Raw genomic sequence first — 17,959 nt, 5'->3', positions numbered from 1 at the left:
AAATATTAAAGCTGTATTTCCTTGGAAAGCTAAAATAGAAAGATGTGAAGCTTCAAAACTATTCCCAGTATTTCTCAATAGTGCTCAGCAAGAAAGAATGAACCAATTACATAAAAAGAAACCAAAGAGAGAACAGATACAGAGTCCCGGAAGTATTTCAATCCTGGACATGGTTGTTCCCAAGGCCCAGTTCCTATAGTCTGTATTCCTTTTTATCTAAGGCACTTAACACTGAAATGATATCTTTTGCAAACAAAAGTGCACTAACTCATATAGAATCAAATACATACCCTTTCATACTCTGGAGTTTACTCTAAAGACATATTTTTTTTTTTTTTTTTTTTAACATTTTGTCCTTTGAAGGGTAAAAATTTTATTTTTAAAAATATGGAACGCTTCACGAATTTGCGTGTCATCCTTGCGCAGGGGCCATGCTAATCTTCTCTGTATCGTTCCAATTTTAGTATATGTGCTGCCGAAGCGAGCACTCTAAAGACATATTGTTAACTCACAAAAGCAAACTAACATAATACATTTTTGTTTTTAAGAAGAATACATGTATGTATATGTTGAGAAAAATATGGAAGAATCTAGACCAAAAGTCCAACAGTAAATATTGCTAGACAATGGATTTTGGGATGAAGGCCTCCATGAATTTTCTAAATTTTGCTCAATTAGCATGTAAAGCCACAGGGCTTTTTATTTTTATATATTTTTATTTTTCCCAAAGCTATACATGTACAAGGTTTAAATTTTTAAAGGTTATAACGTAAAATAGTAGTCCTCTGGCCCCACCCCCGATTTCCAACTTTCAGTGCTACCCAAATTTAAAATAATAAAAATACGCAAGGAGAGAACACGGGTCATTATGGGACAAGAAGTCTGGCAGCCTGCTGTGAATCAGATATCACCATCCTTGCTGCACATCTGGCCATGCCTCAGCCTGATGGCTCTTTCAAAACCAGGGCTGCTTTACACTAACTCACCATTCACTAAATTACCATTCAGTGCCCCCCTAAATCCCTACAGACAGGGAGAGCTGAGAGAAGGGTTGGTGGGGCCACCTCAGACACTATGTCATCCAAGACCCCATATGGACCCTGCTGACTACCCTCTATGCCAAGGAAACACGATCCATGCACATCCTTGACAGAACCTTGCTTCTGAACATGCTCCTATATGCCTCCCGTAAATCCCTCCTACTGCTATGTAAACCCATTTCCTCTTGAATTTTCCTCTGGGGAAACTAAGAATAGCTACATTTTCACCCACCCTAAAATAATTTTCAATTCTTTCTTCATAGAAGGCCAACAAGTGGGTCTCAAGTACTTAAGAGTTTTCAACTGAAATATCAGGAATTCTTGGTCTCTTAATAGAAGAAAAGAATTATAAATAGAAATTACGCTTATGAAACCACACTTCCAAGATACAGAAGCTAATGTACTATATTTCCTGACATTCTGCAGCTTGACTCTCGGGACCATACCCAGGTATTAGGATGGTGCAAAAGTAATTGCGTTTTTGCAGTTACAATTACTTTTGCACCAACCTAAAAGTTTCTTCACAAAAAATTTAAATTATTCCATAGATAGAAACAGAACCAATATATATGAATATATAAGTACATATTCATATATATGTGTATACACACACACACACACACAAAGAGGGAGAGAAACAGAAAAAGATTTATTGTAGGGAATTGACTCATGTAACTTTGGAAGCTGACAAGTCTCAAAATCTGCAGGAAGCTGAAGACCCAGGAGATCCAATGATGTAATTCCAGCCCAAAGTTAGTCAAGCAGGAAGAATTCTCTCTTATTCAGGGTAGGGTCAACTTTTTGGTCTATTTGGGCCTTCAACTTTCTGCATAAGGCCCACCCACATTATGGAGGGCAATCTGCTGTCCTCAGTCCACCAATTTAAACATTCATCTCATCTCTTTCAGAAACACCTAGAATAACACTTGATCAAACATCTGTGCACTCCATAGCCCAGTCACATTCACACATTAACCATCACAACAGGCTTTTCTTCCAGTTAGTCCAAAAGACAGAAGTTTCTGTTTTCTCATAATTCCAAAAGGGGGGAAGAAATCCATGTGAGAGAAAAACAAACTTCATGTATCTTTAATGTTGCTGCTTAAAGTTTCTTTACTTCTCTCTTTGCTCATATTAGCTCGAGTATCTAAAATTTTATGATGGTCACTTTGACACAGCTGTTTGACCCCAATGATTTGGACATTTACACCCATTTCATGTCTTTTTAAAAACAAACCACTAACTTTTCAACTTTTCCTTATTACCAAGTTATGTAAATGGCCATATTTACCTCTTTCTGAGCCTCAATGCACTGCAGATCCCACTCCATCCCCAAACTTCCTCCAATCCCAAATTTCTACCTGCCTCTCTGGGGTTGGTTGGGGAGGAGGCATGCACTGAAGGTAGTGTGGGCAGATTACCTGAGCTTGCTTTTTATAAAAAGAGCTAAAGACCCATGCCTCCTTTTTCAGTTCCAATTGAAATAGACCAGTAGCCACATCATAATGGCTTTTTAAAATATCCCTTCAGTCATCACACACAAAACCACAGGTACTCAGGAAGTGCCTCAAGGAACAGGTTTCAGTGATGTTTGACAGCCCTTGAGAGCTATCAAATTCTGACCAGTGGCATCCTCTAAGTAATGTGCACATTTCCTGCCTTTGCAGACTTTGTGGAGAAGGACTACTGGTCAGAGAGATTCCACCCAGTGGCCTAAGCTCACAGCAATGCCCTTGTAACTGCTTGACCCTGCTTGACTCAGCTGTTTCACATATGTGACAGCCCTCATGGCTCCCCGCCCCACCCCGTCGTTCCACATCCTCTTCCAGAAGCAGCAACTGTGGGCACCTTGGAGAACTGGAAAAATGCCACCCCAATAAAACAACCACCTGTTGACCCGCTTTTCCTAAGCTTCAACCTCCCTAACCAAGGGCACTCAATAAAATGTGTTGGCCAGAGTGACCCACTCCTCTGCTTGACTCATCCAAACTGGAATGTCCCACAGAGCAAGGGGCACCCACCAGAATAAAGCACTTTCATTTACAATGAAGAAAAGCTCTCTTCCCTGCCTGTGGCAGTGGACAACACTCACCCCACCCACAAACAGACAGACACACACACACACATACGCATGTGTAGGGTAAAGAAATAAAGCCTAGAGAAGGAAAGAGAAAGAGAGTCCTTTTAAAAATAGGCTTCTTGTATTACAGACATTCCTCTGGCTCCTGGCCTTTCCAAGTGGCAAATGGCACTTCCCAGCACTCTCTACTGAAGCTCATCAATGTGTTTTATTCATCACCACACACATGTGTGCAAGGAGTGGGTGTGCTGAGGCTTGAGGGTGTGCGAGGGGGTGCAAAAGAGTGGAGAAAGGAGGGTGGAGGAGAGTATAGTGGAACAAGAAACAAATACTGCATTCCTGAATTGTATACCTTCAAAAAAACTAGTTGCGTGTCGGCAAGTGGCATCTTTTTATTTAATCCACAGAATGCTTTTCAATGAAGAAGAAGGACTCCAAAGAGTCACAAGGAGAATTGATTTGAAGAATTATCAAGAAGCAAACATTCAGAAAACAAAAACCCAATGGAGAGCGTAAACACTAAAAAAATCTCTGTGTGTTACTAGTTTCGGGTATCTCTCTTTGTTATCTTATTTTCCTCTTACACTTCTCTTCGTCCCTCCCTGCCTTCATCTTTATGGGTCTCCCTGGGAGGCCCCACCTTCATTGTGTACATCATAACAAGTCACAGTATCATCAGACTGAACCAAATCTCTGAGCATCACCCCCAGGAGGGAGCCTTGGTTCCCTCATTCCCAGGGACCCCACCTAGCCCAGTTCTTCAATCATTTGCAAGAATGTCACTGAGTCCTTCCAGTCAGAGCTGCCAAGCTTCAAACTGCTAACATGGTGGAAGAACTGAGCCAGCAAACCTCGCCTCTGCATCAGCTTTAGGTGGGGAGTAGTGGGAGGTAAATAAAACCAGACCAGGAAAAAACCGAGAGCATCCGGGAGTGACAGCTGACATGATTATGAGTTGGGGCCTCTATAGAGCACCGCATTTCCACCACACTCACCCAGCATGTGTTGTCATCATTTATGCCACTCCTACTTCCCCCAAAGAACACAGACTGTAGATACTTGGTATTACAGTTTTGGCTCTTCATCAGTGACTCTAAAAGCCCGTGATGTACTCATTTATAATTCAACTGAAACAGAAATTTGTGCTCCCTCTGAGGCTGTTGTGTAGAAGTAAGGCATTTAGGAAGTGAATGAATCCCAGCAGGCTACCCCGCATCTGACTCTCAGCTTTAAGGGTTCTCATTTCATTCACAATCTCATTTAATCCTGATATGATGAGCTGGCAAAATCAAATGCTACAATCAGTTACTTGAGATTTAGATATTCTCAAAGATTTTAGAGCACTTAACAACAGAGAATCAGAGTATGGTCTGAAATAGGTACGTGAGAGAAGAACCCAGAACTTGGGAAAAAATGGTCACTGCTGTGTCCTAGCCATAGGCTTCCTGGCAGCCAAGGCAAGGAGGAAATATGAAAAAGTTCAACCAACTAAGTAGCTTAGCATTTCAGCCTTTATGTTATTGCTTACTGAATTATCTGTATTGGGTTGTTAGATAGAGACATGCCAAAAGACAGTTTTTCAAAGAGTCAGGCCCATCAGAGTTTGAGCTTCTGTCTCATAGGTCAGTTCCCTCACTGGAATCCAAGTGGCAAATCTCACCATCCACCTCATACTAACACATCAGTGCTACTAAAACATGTGCTGTCATCAGTGAAATTATTTGCTTCAAAGGTTTATCAAAAAGGACTACGTCTTAGAGTTGTTTTTATTTTTTAAAAAATTACAAAATGGTGCCAAATGTACCCAAAAAAATGCCTCAATGGACTGTCAAGAAAAGATGCAGGACAATTCAGTAGTAGCCAGCACGCCAAATGACCATAAAAATTTCCAAGGACCATATTCTTCTTCTTAATATGTTTTTTTCATAAATGTCTTCGTGATGAATACAATAATAAAACAAGAATATTAAATGAACATAAATGGTAATCTAAAACCAGCAAGAAGCCTCCACAGGTGAATGTGACCAAAACAGAGTTAATACTCACTTTAAAGATTGTCCAGAAAATAGAAAAAGAGAAAATGCTACCCAGCCCATTTTATGAGACTAGTGTAATCTTCATTCTGAAATCATTTACAAACTATACAAACAAGAAAATTCTTCTCTCATTTTTAGTTTTGAATATGAATGTGTTTGTCCTGGGTAGAATACTTGTTAATCAAATCCAAATAGTAATAAAATAATAATAATATATCATGATCAAGAAGACATCCTCCCTCAAGAAATAATATAGTTCATTTTTTAAATCTGTTAATGTAATCTGCCATACTAATAGATTAAAAGAGCAAAATCATCTGATTATTTCAATAGGTGCAGAAAAGGTATCTGATAAATTTCACCAACTATTTATAACTTTTAAAAAACTCTTGGGGAGGGATAGCATGGGGAGAAATGCCAGATATGGGTGAAGGGGAGGAAGGCAGCAAATCACACTGCCACGTATGCACCTATGCAACAACCTTGCATGTTTTTCACATGTACCCCAAAACCTAAAATGCAATTAAAAAAAAAAAATCTTAACAACTAAGTTAATATTTCAAGTTGGTAAAAGTTATACACCAAAAATTAGCACCAAACAACACTTCAAAGAGAAACTTTGATGCATTTGCTTTAAGATCAGGAACAAGATAAAGAATCTCACACACACACACGCCTATTTCAAACATGGAATTAGAAGTCTCAAACAACATTGGGTGGGGGAGAAAAGAAGTGAGGTCTAAACACTGGAAGGGAACAGATGAAACTATCATTGTTTGTAGATGGTATGACTATCCCACAAATAAATACCAACAGAATCAACAGATAAACTATTAGAAATTTTAAAAATTAAAAAGAGTATTCAGCAGAGTGGACGGATACAAGATCAGGCATTAAAAAGAAGCAACAACATTTCTTTAACATCAGCAATAACCAACTGCAAAATATGTTTTGAAAATTAGATACCATTAGGAGTCGTACCAAAACTATGCAGTACTTTAAATAAGAAGTTAACTTTGAAAAAACCTTTTAAACCCCATGAGGGACACAGAGAATGATCTGAATACATCGAGAGGCATTCTTCACACTTGGACTGGATGGTTGGTATCATATAGTAGACAATAATTTCCATTAACCTGTACATTTAACGTAATCTCAAATGAAATTATATTTGAGCTACTTTTTTAACAGACCAATTACATTTAGTCAGAAATTAATAAAAGGATAATTGTCAACAGCTGGTTAAGTCAACCTATAAAACAAGATAGGTATCTTGCCCTACTAGATATTAAAACCTACCAGAAAATCATAGTTTAGTGCAGTATTAACATAAAAACAGAACAAAAAACTAATGAAAAATATTAGAGAGCTTAGTGACAATTCCATATATATATAAAAACTTAATATAAGATTTTTAATATTCTCATAAGTCAATGCAAAAAAAAAACAGTATTATGAAGAGGATGTAGAGAAAATTGGCTTATTTTATGGAAAGCAACGAAACCAGATTCCCATCTAACGTCACATACAAAGGTAAACTCCAGGTGGAGAAAAGAGTTAAATGCGAAAAGCAAAGCTTTAAAGTTAATAGAAGAAAATGTGGAAGAACACCCTTAATGCCTAGTGGAAAGGCACCTCTTAAAATATCCAACCATTAAACAAAAATATGAATAAGTTTGATTATATCAAAATTACAAATTTCTGTTCAATAAGGAACACCCATGCCAACACCAACAAATAGACCATTGATGCAGAGATCTTTTCAAAGTATAAAACAGGTACTGCAAGTCTAAACAACTAATATTTATAATATACAAGTAAATCCTACCATTCAGCGATAAAATGAAGAAATCCAAAAAGCTAACAAGCCTAAAAAGAGATGTTCAAAGTTAGTTGTAATCAGAGAAATACTGATGAAGACAACAGTGAGATACAACTTGACTAGTAGATTTGCATAACATCTAGAGCTGGCTATAAGAACCATCGTGTACTTATGGAGGGAAGAAAGACTGAAGAGCGCTCTGACACATCTCCATAGAGTAGGTGTGATCAGACTTTATGACTCAGAATTTCCACTCCCATGTATATAGCTTAAATAAGTTCCTATCAAGTCTGTAAGTGGCATGTATAAGGATATTAATTTGTGGTAGAAGCAGAGGGGTCATTGGCAGCAAACTGATATCCATCCCTGAAAAAGGGGCTGGCTGAAATGCACAGCATGCACACCATGGGGTCAGAAACAATGGTCAGGGTGTTCACGGAGCAATTTGGATGGCTCTTATAACAATATCATTTGGGTAGGTTTAAAAAATACAGGTGCACAAAACAATATGAGTTTCGCAAGAAGGCACACAAGCAAAAGCATACATATTAAGCTCATTTTAATTCTTGCCTGGGATGAGGTGGCTGAAGATGAGAAGAAGATGTGGGAATGAGATAAAAGAGGGAGAGGGAGAAGGAAAGAAAAAGACGCCTTGAGCCAACCAATGTTAATGTTTAATAAATTGAGAATTAGTAGCTCAACTCTGTGATACAAAAGAGGGTAAAATAATACATTCATGAAGAACTTTAAATGTACTCTTAAAAATGAAATTTTCTTATAAGTAGTCTTTTGTCTATGAAGAAGCCCATTACCACCCCTGTGCCCTCCTTGGCATCCATGGCCCTCTATCCTTCAATATCTAACTGCAGCAGTAGGCAAGAGGCAAGAGCAAAGTTAACATCCCTTAACATGCTGTTATGAAACCATAATGAAAACAGGTCACCAAAACTGAATAGTTACAATTAAATAAATGTGGTATATTGATCATTACGAATTAGCTTTTAGGAAATTGATTTTGGAAATCTAACACAGAGTCATCAAGAAACCTAGGTTCTGATTCTCTCTGCATGACTTATAAATAATACTTTGAAACAATGTAATTTTCCTAGACTCAATTTCTGTATCTATAAAATGGGGGAAAGCAGTAAATGAAAAATAATTTTATAAGCAAATGAATATTCAGCAAGTTCAAAATCCAAAGAATGAAATTGAATAGTTTCCATATAGAATGTTTCCTCACTCAAGGACAATAATATTCCTTCACTAGTTCAGGACATCTACTATGCACTATGTACTGTGGTAGGAATGGGTACAAATTTCAACATTTAAGATAAAACCTACTAACCAGGACCAAAACTTTCAAAGACTATATGCCCAGTAATTATCAAAAGTATGGCATAAGTGAAGTAATATAAAATGAAATGTAAATATATCTATAACTATTAATGCATTTTGATAGGGAAAAAAATGACTGGGAATATTAAGACTAATACTGAACCATTTGTTTTGTTTCTTTACTGCTTTTACTGAATTAACCACCACTCCACCCTATCTCCCCAAATAAAAGATTTAAAAGATCCTAAAGCAAAGTTCTGCCTCTCACTATGTCTCCTGTTTCAAATATAAAACAAATATCCTCCTGATATGGTTCAGCTCTGTGTCCCCACACAAATCTCATCTCAAATTGTAATCCCCATGTACTGAGCGAAGGACTTGGTGAGAGGTGATTGGATCATGGGGGCCGTTTTGCCAAGGCTGTTCTCATGATAGTGAGTGAGTTCTCATAAGATATGATTATTTAAAAGTGTGGCACTTCCCCCCTCGCTCTCTCTCTCTGCCACCATGTAAGATGTGCCTTGCTTCCCCTTCACCTTCTGCCATGATTATAAGTTTCCTGAGGCCTCATCAGCCATGTGGAATTGTGAGCAAATTAAACCTCTTTTCTTTCTATATTATCCAGTCTCAGATAGTTCTTTATAGCAATGTGAAAAATGACTGATACAGAAAATTGGTACTGGGAGAAATGGGGCATTGCTATAAAGATACCTGAAAATGTGGAAGTGACTTTAGAACTGGGTAATGGGCAGATGTTGGAACAGTTTGGAGGGCTCAGAAGAAGGTAGACAGATAAGGGAAAGTCTGGAACTTCCTAGAGACTTGTTGAATGGTTGTGAGCAAAATGCTGATAGTGATATTGACAATGAAGTTCAAGCTGAGGTGGTTTCAGATGGAGATGAGAAACTTATTGGGAACTGGAGTAAAGGTCACTCTTGCTATGCTTTAGCAAAGAGACTGGTGGCATTTTGCCCCTGCTCTAGAGATCTGTGGAACTTTGAACTTAAGAGAGATGAGTTAGGATATCTGGTAGAAGAAATTTCTAAGCAACCATGCATTCAAGAGGTAACCTGGCTTTTTCTGAAAGCATATAGTCATGTGCATTCACAAAGAGATGATCCCAAATTGGAATTTATGTTTAGAAGGGAAGCAGAGTAAAAAAAGTTTGGAAAATTTGCAGCCTGATCATGCAGTAGGAAAGAAAAACCCATTTTCTGAGGAGAGATTCAAACTAACTGCAGACATTTGCATAAGTAATGAGGAGCTGAATGTTAATAGTCAAGATAATGGGGAAAATGTCTCCAGGGCATTTCAGAGATCTTTATTGCAGCCCCTCCTATCACAGGCTCAGAGACCTAGAAGGAAAAAATGGTTTTTGTTGAGCCAGGCCCAGGGCTCTGCTGCTCTGTGAAGCCTCGGGACATGGTGCCCTGTGTCCCAACTGCTTCAGCTTCAGCCACAGCTAAAAGGAACCAAAGTAAAGCTTGAGCAGTGGCTTCAGAGGGTGCAATCCCCAAGGCTTGGTGGCTTCCATGTGGTGTTGGACCCACGGATACACAGAAGCCATGAGTTGAGGTTTGGGAACCTCCACCTAGATTTCAAAAGATGTATGAAAATGCCTGGATGTCCAGGAAGAAGTCTGCTACAGGAGCAAAGCCCTCATGGAGAGCCTCTACAGGGCAATGAAGAGGGGAAATGTGGGATTGGATCTCCCACACAGAGTCCTCACTGGGGTGCTGCCTAGTGGAGCTGTGAGAAGAGGGTAACCATCCTCTACGTGCCAGAATGGTAGGTCCACTGACAGCTTGCACCATGCACCTGGAAAAGCCTCAGACACTCAACGCCAGACTGTGAAAGCAGCCATGGGAGTTGTTCCCTGCAGAGCCATGGGGTGAAGCTGCCCAAGGCTTGGATCTGTGTGACCTGGATGTGAGACATGAAATCAAAAGAGATTATTTTGGAGCTTTAAGATATAATGACTGCCCTGATGGCTTTCAGACTTGCATGGGGCCTGTAGCCCCTTTGTTTTGGGCAATTTTTCCCATTTGAGATGGGAGCATTTACCCAATGTCTGTACCACAATTTTAAAATATCTTGGAAGTAACTAAGTTGCTTTTGATTTTACAGGTTCATAGGTGGAAGGGACTTCCCTTGTCTGCAATGAGACTTTGGACTTGGACTTTTGGATTAATGCTGGAATGAATTAAAATTTTGGGCAACCATTGGGAAGGCATGATTGATTTTGAAATGTGAGAAGGACATGAGATTTGGGAGGGGCTGTGGCAGAATGATATGGTTCGGCTCTGTGTCCCCACCCAAATCTGATCTCAAATTGTAATCCCCACATGTTGAGGAAGGGAGCTGGTGGGAGGTGATTGGCTTATGGGAGCAGTTTCCCCTATGCTGTTCTCATGATAGTGAGTTCTCAAGAGATCCAATGGTTTAAAAGTGTGGCAATTCCCCCTTCACTCTCTCTTTCTCTCCTACTGCCATGTAAGTCATGCCTTATTTCCCCTTTACCCTTCTGCCATGACTACAGGTTTCCTGAGGTTTCCTCAGCCTTTGAGGAACTATGAGTCAATTAAACTTCTTTCTTTATAAATTACTCAGTCTCAGGTAATTCTTTATAGCAGTGTGAAAATGGACTAACACTTTCCTTTTAGGTGTTTTCCATGGACAAAGTACAATGCAATATTTTAAGCAAATTATAAATGTATATTATGAATATGCCATAGAAATGACTGTATTTCAAAATGTAAGGCTAGATGCATTTAAATAACATGGAGTTTCTACTGCTTCTATCCTGAAGATCAGTAGAACACTGTATTAGTGACTCTCTCTACCTACCGTTGCTTAAGCACATTCTCTCCACCTCATATTTCTGAGAGTCCTGCAAAGAGCTCGGCCCAACTATTTCTAGATTCTCTTTTAGTCGTTACAATATTTGTAGAACCAAAACCTTAGTTAGAAGACAGTCGTGCAAAAGAAGTAAAGGAGGTGGTATTGATAGGATTCTCATCCCCACCAGCCAAACACCCACTACCTTCTCATCTCTCTCTCTCATGTATGTCAAACCTCTAGCCCATTATAAAGCCAAGCTTGAAGAACAATGATCCTGTCCAATCCTATGATTTTATATAAGAGAAAATGGGACCCAGAGAAGGGAAATATGACCAAGGCCAGACTAATGTAAATCTCTTGAAACAAGAAAGTATTATTAGCTAGGTAGCATTAGAGCCAAAACTCAAAACCAAATCTCCCACTTCTAGTTTATGATCCTTGTTGGCTCTCTTAGCTTAGTTGTTCATTGTAAAGCAGTGGTTAAGAGCACAGACACAGGAATCAGATCTGGAGTTACAATTCTGAGTCTACCATCTATCAGTGGTGTGATCTGTTCAAGTTACTCAATGTCTCAATGAGATAAAAAGAAGATAATAATGACATTCACCTCATAGAAGTTTCATAAACACTAAATAAGATAATCCATGTGAAGCATTTAACACAGATCCTGGTCTTTAGCACAGTTTCAATAAATATTGGTTATTGTTATTACCTGAAGAAAGATGACCTAAAGCATTAGTTTATAATAAATCCTAGCTCTGTCAAGAAACTTAATTTAATCATATGAATCTTAATTTAATCATATGCTAGAGCCAATCATAGCTAGAGTCTGAATTCCATTTTGCCAAATATCAAGAGAACATTACTGTTCAATGCAGAAGATTTCTGCTATTCCTCAAATTTGCCACCAGATGACAGCAGTTGATAATAGGAAAGACAGTTTAGGTATGACTTGACTAATGTTTCCTCCTTTGAAATAAAAACATCCTTTAAAACCTTTGTAAAGTTCTGTTAAAAAGTCAATTTCCTTTCCTCACTATTAACTCCATAGGGGAGAAAAAGTAATATTTTTTCTCACTCCCACAAATGTCATGGATGACATCCCTATAATATTAACAAAAGAAATGTATATAACAAATTTAACAAAGTTCTACATGATTCGTCAGAAATGAAGACCCAAAGACCCAGGGAAAATTATGGATGTTTTTGCTAAGTCTGATGAAAGAAGTGGTTGGTTGTGGAGAAATGTGATTGGACAAAAAGGAGTATGATTTAACGGTAACAAACAGGGGGAGCTCAGCAAGGCCTGTTTCTTCAGATTCTCTTCTGTGTCTTTCTTGGACGTTCATTTCCTGCAGATACAGGGCAAGACACCTGTCGCATAAGGACCAACTAATAAACAGATCTTTAATTCTATCAAACAGCACCAAAGAACCAGTGTTATTTCTCTGAAGTCCTCAGGTCTGAGAATGATCCCGGGAACACTAATTATGTGATGCATCACCATTGCATCACATAATTAGTGTTTATGCATGTGGTGGCATATGTTGTCTTTTCTACTATCTTATGAATGATTTTTTAGGTTATTGTATGTTGAAATGATAGCATTTTTGATACATTTAGTTAAATAAGACATATTGTTAAAATTAATTTCATCTGTCTCTTTTTACTTTTAAAACAATTTGAAATTATATATATGTCTCTCATTATATCTCTATTGTACAGTGCTGATCTAAAGGAACTCTGGAGGTCACATTCAGAGAGTCACCTTATCATCAGGAAAGAGCCTGAAACAGAGGATTTGGCCCATCACATATACTTCTTGGTGCCATGCCTTTGTGCTTTGAATATGTAATTTGCTTGAGCTAGAACAAGACACAAAAAAAACGGCTCAAGATTTCTTAGCTCAGTGGTAATATCCATGTGTAGCAGATAAAAGATAACTGGCTAGGGAGTAAGACAGCAGGAAGCTCATCCTGTCATATACCTGCCTTAGCCTCGACCAAGCTGTTTAATTTCCTCACACCTGCTTCCTCACTCAGAGTGGGCTAGATGCTTCCTAAGATGCATTGATATTATAAGTTTCATGATTAAACCAAGCTACCAGGGTCCACTCTCCAGGTTCTAGAAAAGCCAGTCCATGCTCATAGGTTCAGCAAGATAACATCAAGGCTTTGCCCTTTGTGACAGGGAGGAAGAGGGTGGACAGACTGTGGGAGGACCAACACAGGGCCTTCACTCTCTGGAAAAGACAAGTTCTGCACACTCATTCACCACCTACAGTCCATCCACTTGGTTGTTTACACACACCCCTCCCCACTCACATCCCATTATCTGACCAAGCGCAGATCTGAACCTGGCCCCCAGTCAACACCCACTGAAAAGATAACACTAATCTCAAGAGCATTTATTCATCCACCCAGCAAATACTTAATGTGCATACACTGTTCACAAGACACAGAGTCAATGCTGAGGAGACAATGGGAGCAAGACTGAACAATTGCCTACATTTAGGGAGCCTAAATTCCAGCAGGAGAAGAGACATTTAAGAAAGGGCTGGACAGATAATTATTTAATGTAGTACAAAGTAGCAAGAAGAAATACTGAGTGTGAAGAGAGCTTAGAATAGGGTCACCCACGCTGTCTGAGTAGTGTTTCTGACATGCATGCTGGCAAGGCTTCAGAGAAACGGGAACACTTATACATTGTTGATGGGAGTATAAATTAGTTCAGCCACTATGGAAAGCAGTTTGGAGATTTTTCAAATAACTTAAAACAGAACTACCATTCAACCCAGCAATCCCATTACTAGATATACACCCAAAGGAAAATAAATGGTTCTACCAAAAAGACACATGTACTCATGTGTTTATTGCAGTACTATGCACAATAGCAAAGACATGGGATCAACCTAGATGCCCATCAACCGTGGATTGGATAAAGAAAATGTGGTACATATACACATGGAATACTACGCAGCCATAAAAAAGAACAAAATTATGTCATTTGCAGCAACATGGATGCAGCTGGAGGCCATCATTCTAAGTGAATTGACACAGGAATAAAAAAGCAAATACTACATCCTCTCACTTATAAGTGGGAGCTAAACCCTGGACACACGTGGACATAAAGATGGAAACAACAGACACTGGAGACTAATAGAGGGAGGAGGAAGGGAGCAGGGCAAGGGTTGAAAACCTATTGGGTCCTATGCTTAGTACTTGGGTGAAAAAGTCAATCACACCCCAAATTTCAGCATCACACAATACGGCCAGGTAATAAACCTGCATGTGTATCCCCTGAATCTAAAATAAAAGTTGAAATTATTAAGAACAAAAACAAAAACATTCTGTTTCCTTTCCCTGCAGGCAGCAAGAAGTTTTCACTCCCCTACATGATCTTAATCAGTCTCTAGTCTCTAGTCTCAGAGACCCTTGGATGGGTCTCAGCTCACCCAAATATGAAGTGAATCTCATTAAAGAAAAATGAACTGTATCAGTTTTCCTCAAACCACACCTCACTTCAGTCTCTCTGTTAAAGCATGTATTAGTTTATTTTCATGCTGCTGATGAAGACATACCCAAAACTGGGAACAAAAAGAGGTTTAATTGGACTTAACAGTTCCATATGGCTGCGGAAGCCTCAAGATCATGGTGGGATGTGAAAGTCACGTCTTACATGGCAGCAGCAAGAGAAAAATGAGGAAGAAGAAAAACAGAAACCTCTGATAAACCCATCAGACCTCGTGAGACTTATTCACTATCACAAGACCAGCCCCCATGATTCAATTATGTCTCCCTTGGTCCCTCCTATAACACATGTGAATTCTGGGAGATACAATTCAAGCTGAGATTTGGGTAGGGACACAACCAAATCATATCATTCCAACCCTGGCCACTCCAAATCTCATGTCCTCACATTTCAAAACCAATCATGCCTTCCCAACAGTCCCTCAAAGTCTTAACTGATATCAGCATTAACCCAAAGGTCCACAGTCCAAAGTTTCATCTGAGACAAGGCAAGTGCCTTCTGCCTATGAGCCTGTAAGATCAAACGCAAGCTAGTTACTTCCTAGATACAATGGGAGTTATAGGTATTGGGTAAATATAGACATTCCAAATGGGAGAAATTGGCCAAAACAAAGGGATTTACAGGGCCCAGGCAAGTCTGAAATCCAGTGAGGAAGTCAAATTTTAAAGCACCAAAATGATCTCCTTTGACTCCAGGTCTGACATCCAGTTCACACTGATGCAAAAGGTGGGTTCCCATGGTCTTGAGCAGCTCCGCTTCTGTGGCTTTGCAAGGTACAGCCTCCCTCCTTGCTGTTTTCACAGGCTGGTATTGAGTATCTGTGGCTTTTCCAAGTGCAGGGTGCAACCTGCCAGTAGATCTACTATTCTGGGGTCTGGAGAACAGTGGCCCTCTTCTCACAGCTTCACTAGGTTGTGCCCCAGTAGGGACTCCGTGTGGGGGCTCCAACCCTATATTTCCCTTCCACTCTGCCAAGCAGAGGTTCTCCATGAGGGCCCCACCCCTGCAGCAAAATTTTGCCTTAGCATCCAGGTGTTTTCATACATCTTCTGAAATCTAGGTAGAAGTTCCCAAACCTCAATTCTTGACTTCTGTTCACCCTCAGGCTCAACACCATGTGGAAGCTGCCAAGGCTTGGGGCTTCCACCCTTTGAAGCAACAGCCCAAGTTGTACCTTGACCCCTTTCATCTAGGCTAGAGCAGCTGGGACACAGGGCACCAAATGCCTAGCCTGCACACAGCATGGGGACCCTGGGCCTGGCCCATGAAACCATTTTTTCCTCCTTGGCCTCCAGGGCAGTGACATGCAACTCTGCCCTGAAGGTCTCTGACATGGCGTGGAGACATTTTCCCCATGGTCTTGGGGATTAACATTAGGCTCCTTCTACTTTTGCAAATTCCTGCAGCTGGCTTGAATTTCTCCTAAAAGAAGAAAAAAATGGATTTTCCTTTTCTACTGCATCATCAGGCTGCAAATTTTCTGAACTTTTATGCTGTTTTCCTTTTAAAACAAATTGCTTTTAACGGCACCCAAGTCACCTCTTGAATGCATTGCTGCTTAGAAATTTCTTCCTCCAGATACCCTAAATCCTCTCTCTCATGTTCAAAGTTCTACAAATCTCTAGGGCAGGAGAAAAAGGCTGCCAGTCTTTTTGATAAAAAGAGTCACCTTTACTCCAGTTCCCAAAAAGTGTCTCATCTCCATCTGAGACCACCTCAGCCTGGATCTCATTGTTCATGTTACTATCAGCATTTTTGTCAAAGCCATTCAACAAGTCTCTAGGAGGTTCCAAACTTTCCCACATTTTCCTGACTTCTTCTGAGCCCTCCAAACTGTTCCAACCTCTGCCTGTTACCAAGTTCCAAAGTCGCTTCCATATTTTCTGGTATCTTTTCAGCAACACCCCACTCTACTGGTACCAATTTACTATATTAGTTATTTTTCATGTTGCTAATAAGGATATACTCAAATCTAGGAACAAAAAGAGGTTTAATTGGACTTACAGTTCCACATGGCTAGGGAGGCCTCAGAATCATGGTGGGAGACAAAGGCACTTCTTATATAGCAGTGGCAAGAGAAAAATGAGGAAGAAGCAAAAGCAGAAACCCCTGATAAACCCATCAGCTCTGATGAGAATTTTTCACTATCACAAGAATAGCACGGGAAAAAACGGCTCCCATGATTCAATTACTTTTCCCTAGGTGCCTCCCACAACATGTAGGAATTCTGGGAGATGTAATTCAAGTTGAGATTTGGGTGAGACACAGCCAAACCATATCACAACATCAAATCTAAGATCCACTTAATCAAGCAGGTTCCCACCAAACTCTTCACTCATCTGCAGCTACATGAGATTAAGAATGCTGGAGTATGGCTTTCCAAGGGGGTTCCAGAGTCGAGAAGATAGTTTTTATTATGGAACCATGTATTAATTCTAATGACCAGGAATGTGCCATGTAAACCACAGCCTCTGGGACCTGTTGGCCTGGGGCTCAGATACCTGAAAGGTATCCAAGGGCATCTGAGGCCTCCTAAAGTTCACATGAAAGAAAGAGGATTATTTTTTCCTCAATAATGCCAAGATGCTGGTATTCTGCAAACTCCTACATCAGAGACATCTGAAGAAAAAAGCTCACAACTATATCCATTTTCAAAAGATCCTTAAAATTTTGAAAAATATTATATTTTCTGACCATTTTTTCTTTCCATTTGTATTAATTCACATTTAAAAATAGATTATTTTTACAAAAGATAAAAAAAATAAAATATTTATTATCCTAACAGTGAAGATTTCCTCTCAGTTACAATTTCATTCCTTCTTATATTTCCAACATTTAGCTTCAATACATTTTTCAGGCTATCTTTTTAATTGCCATGTTGTTTGAGATATAAAATCAAAGTTATTATATTCTTCTTATTCAATATATCTTTCTCATTACATGCTATTTGATTTATACTTCTAAGACTACATTTCTTTGCCATCTGCTAACTTTTCATCAATTTTTTTAAATTTATTCTATGGATTATATGGTCAAATTTTTAACTTCAGTCAGAAAATCTTTTTGTAGGGAAAATACAACACTTTTACATCTTTCATCTTGTCGATTTCCCATTACTAAGGTATGATCTCTTTTCATTTGCATAGTTTCTGTTAGTAAACTTGAAACTTTATTTTCTTAGAAAATAGGTCATTTTAAAGGCCAGGCACTGTGCCTCACACCTATAACCCTAGCACTTTAGAAAGCCGAGGCAGGCATATCACTTGAAGACAGG

General features: G+C 39.3%; 1 non-coding gene across 1 annotated transcript; it reads right to left on the bottom strand.

Annotated features, from left to right (window-relative positions):
* Nucleotides 1-381: 381 nt before the first annotated feature.
* Nucleotides 382-488, bottom strand: LOC135268467 (U6 spliceosomal RNA). Its single transcript, XR_010336785.1, has one exon. It is a non-coding gene; the product is annotated as a U6 spliceosomal RNA (small nuclear RNA).
* Nucleotides 489-17,959: the final 17,471 nt, after the last annotated feature.

This window comes from Aotus nancymaae, unplaced genomic scaffold, assembly GCF_030222135.1.
Source record: "Aotus nancymaae isolate 86718 unplaced genomic scaffold, 86718_ANA_hifiasm-v0.15.2.pri h1tg000040l, whole genome shotgun sequence".
Classification (NCBI taxonomy): domain Eukaryota; kingdom Metazoa; phylum Chordata; class Mammalia; order Primates; family Aotidae; genus Aotus; species Aotus nancymaae.
Note: the sequence above shows the minus strand (reverse complement) of the source record. Positions and strands in the feature narration are given on the sequence as shown.